This window comes from Oncorhynchus clarkii, chromosome 21, assembly GCF_045791955.1.
Source record: "Oncorhynchus clarkii lewisi isolate Uvic-CL-2024 chromosome 21, UVic_Ocla_1.0, whole genome shotgun sequence".
NCBI lineage: Eukaryota > Metazoa > Chordata > Actinopteri > Salmoniformes > Salmonidae > Oncorhynchus > Oncorhynchus clarkii.
The window spans coordinates 46419303-46423072 of NC_092167.1; positions in this window are offsets into that span (position 1 = coordinate 46419303).

Consider the following 3770-nt stretch of genomic DNA (forward strand, 5'->3'; position numbering starts at 1 on the left):
AAGAAGAAGAAGAAAAGGAAGAAGAAGAAGAAGAAGAAGAAGAAGAAGAAGAAGAAGAAGAAGAAAAGGAAGAAGAAGAAGAAGAAGAAGGAAGAAGAAGAAGAAGAAGAAGAAAAGGAAGAAGAAGAAGAAGAAGAAGAAGAAGAAGAAGAAGAAGGAAGAAGAAGAAGAAGAAGAAGAAGAAGAAGAAGAAGAAGAAGAAGAAGGAAGAAGAAGAAGAAGAAGAAGAAGAAGAAGAAGAAGAAGAAGAAGAAGAAGAAGAAGAAGAAGAAGAAGAAGAAGAAGAAGAAGAAGAAGAAGAAGAAGAAGAAGAAGAAGAAAAGAAGAAGAAGAAAAGAAGAAGAAGAAGAAGAAGAAGAAGAAGAAGAAGAAGAAGAAGAAAAGGAAGAAGAAGAAGAAGAAAAGGAAGAAGAAGAAGAAGAAAAGGAAGAAGAAGAAGAAAAGGAAGAAGAAGAAGAAGAAGAAGAAGAAGAAGAAGAAAAGGAAGAAGAAGAAGAAGAAAAGGAAGAAGAAGAAGAAGAAAAGGAAGAAGAAGAAGAAGAAGAAGAAAAGGAAGAAGAAGAAGAAGAAGAAGAAGAAGAAGAAGAAGAAGAAGAAGAAGAAGAAAAGGAAGAAGAAGAAGAAGAAAAGGAAGAAGAAGAAGAAGAAAAGGAAGAAGAAGAATAAGAAAAGGAAGAAGAAGAAGAAGAAAAGGAAGAAGAAGAAAAGGAAGAAGAAGAAGAAGAAGAAAAGGAAGAAGAAGAAGAAGAAGAAAAGGAAGAAGAAGAAGAAGAAGAAGAAGAAGAAGAAGAAGAAGAAAAGGAAGAAGAAGAAGAAGAAAAGGAAGAAGAAGAAGAAGAAGAAGAAGAAGAAGAAGAAGAAGAAGAAGAAGAAGAAAAGGAAGAAGAAGAAGAAGAAAAGGAAGAAGAAGAAGAAGAAAAGGAAGAAGAAGAAGAAGAAAAGGAAGAAGAAGAAGAAGAAGAAGAAGAAGAAGAAGAAGAAGAAGAAGAAGAAGAAGAAGAAGAAGAAAAGGAAGAAGAAGAAGAAGAAAAGGAAGAAGAAGAAAAAGAAAAGGAAGAAGAAGAAGAAGAAAAGGAAGAAGAAGAAAAGGAAGAAGAAGAAAAGGAAGAAGAAGAAGAAGAAAAGGAAGAAGAAGAAGAAGAAGAAAAGGAAGAAGAAGAAGAAGAAGAAAAGGAAGAAGAAGAAGAAGAAAAGGAAGAAGAAGAAGAAGAAGAAGAAGAAGAAGAAGAAGAAGAACAAGAACAAGAAAAGGAAGAAGAAGAAGAAGAAGAAGAAGAAGAAGAAGAAGAAGAAGAAGAAGAAGAAAAGGAAGAAGAAGAAGAAGAAAAGGAAGAAGAAGAAGAAGAAAAGGAAGAAGAAGAAGAAGAAAAGGAAGAAGAAGAAGAAGAAAAGGAAGAAGAAGAAAAGGAAGAAGAAGAAGAAGAAAAGGAAGAAGAAGAAGAAGAAGAAGAAGAAAAGGAAGAAGAAGAAGAAGAAGAAGAAGAAGAAGAAGAAGAAAAGGAAGAAGAAGAAGAAGAAAAGGAAGAAGAAGAAGAAGAAGAAGAAGAAGAAGAAGAAGAAGAAGAAGAAGAAGAAAAGGAAGAAGAAGAAGAAGAAAAGGAAGAAGAAGAAGAAGAAAAGGAAGAAGAAGAAGAAGAAGAAAAGGAAGAAGAAGAAGAAGAAAAGGAAGAAGAAGAAGAAGAAGAAAAGGAAGAAGAAGAAGAAGAAGAAGAAGAAGAAAAGGAAGAAGAAGAAGAAGAAGAAGAAGAAGAAGAAGAAGAAAAGGAAGAAGAAGAAGAAGAAGAATTTATAACATTTGTAATGCGCTTTTCATTATACAATAATAAACTCAAAGTGGATAAAATAAAATTGAAATATGTTTTACAGTAAACAAAACAGATGTACCTAACCCTTAGTGTTGAGCGATTAGTGCTTTTTGAGGTCTGTTCGGTTGCGGTTGGATTATTTAAACAATGAGTGCTTTATTGAGGTCTGTTCGATTTAATTTTCGATTATTTAGGTTGAATGTTGTAACAACAGAGATTTAAACAATGAATAAAAGTCCCATGATGGTAGTGACTGTACATTACTGCTGATCACTTATTAACCACTATTCACATTCATTTACTTTCGTAAAATATTTCAGTGTTGTGTTTAGTACATTGGTTTTATATGATTACTTTATTATTTCATTCCAAGTCATCTCATTTCTATAGAGCTGCTGTCTGACAAATATCACAATTGTAATAGTTCTTCAAAGTAAATAAGACATACTACTATGACTGCTGAATACCAACTATCAATCACTTAGATCATGTATTTTCAAGTAGAGATACCTGGCGAAGCAACAGCTGCTCTCTATATCCCCTCACGATCACGCATTCTTCTGCCTCTTCGGTTGCAGGGATTGTACAACGAATGGATTCAGGTACAAGACATAAAGCTTGAGTTACAAGGTATTACTGGTATTCAAAGCACACTTCGAGGCATATAGATCTCCTGAGTGGCAAAGTGGTCTAGGGCCCTGCATCTCAGTGCAAGAAGTGTCACAAAGTCTCTGGTTCAAATCCAGCCTATGCTGTTCTTTGTATGACATTTGATAATTAACCAATGATATTAGGCCACTCTTGGCCATGATTACAGACACCTGTGTCTTTTGACACTACATAAACGAGTCATCCCGCAGTGTTTGTGATTATACCCTGATGAAGACAGCTCGGCTGTCGAAACGTTGGTAATTACATTTTTGCATCTGAGCTCCTAGAGTGTGCGGCTCCCTTTTATTTTCAAGTTTTCTACTCCGCTAGCCAGCGCCTCGTCTAAATAGGCGTGCGTTTCTTTTTATTCTAGATCAGGCGGTGCACAATTGGCCCAGCGTCCTCCCTGTACAGATGCAAGTAACCACAGAGATCCTCCATCCATATAGACAGCTTCAGGGTCCTCCCTGTACAGATGCAAGTAACCACAGAGATCCTCCATCCATATAGACAGCTTCAGCGTCCTCCCTGTACAGATACAAGTAACCACAGAGATCCTCCATCCATATAGACAGCTTCAGGGTCCTCTGTAGAGGACACGTTTCCGATAGACACCAGATATGGTATTGTATTATTCTGTAATAATAGTCAGTCCTCTGGATACTGTAACAGAGAGATTCCCCTCAGAGAGGGAAGGGCTGACTAGTCCTTGGGCATTGTCCTTTTGTTCCTGGACCGTTTGCCATGCAACTCTAGGTGTCAGAGACGACATAAATTAGGGCCGAGCCTACAAATCCTCCCTGGACAGAAGCTGTGCAATAGAGGAAGAAACGGCCCGCACCATATGAGAGTTTCTTAGTGAGTCTTCTGTCTGACTTACAGAACCCAACTTCTACTAGTCCTTGGGCCCATGATATCAAAAGTGTCTTCCGTGGGATTGTTGACAACCTTCATCCAAGGTCAATAAAACAGAATTATTTGTTAAGAGCAGAGAGATTACATCAATTATATCACTTCTCAACATTTGATGAAACTTTATTACAGTCAATAGTTACTAGTTACTGTTAGGCTTTTTATGCTGGTCAGATTGGTTGGTCTGGTATCCTCAAAGTTGATCAAACATGAATCAGATGTATATAACATTGAATGAAATGCCATTATTACATGTGTAATTAAAGTTACACTCTATTATAAGTGTCAAATTGAGCATTTATTTTTTTCCAAAGACAGAAGGTTCAAAAATCCTCTCCCCTCTGGTGAGAAGTTTGCCTTGAAAATACTGTAGGAAAACCATATTCATAAAAACAAATCACC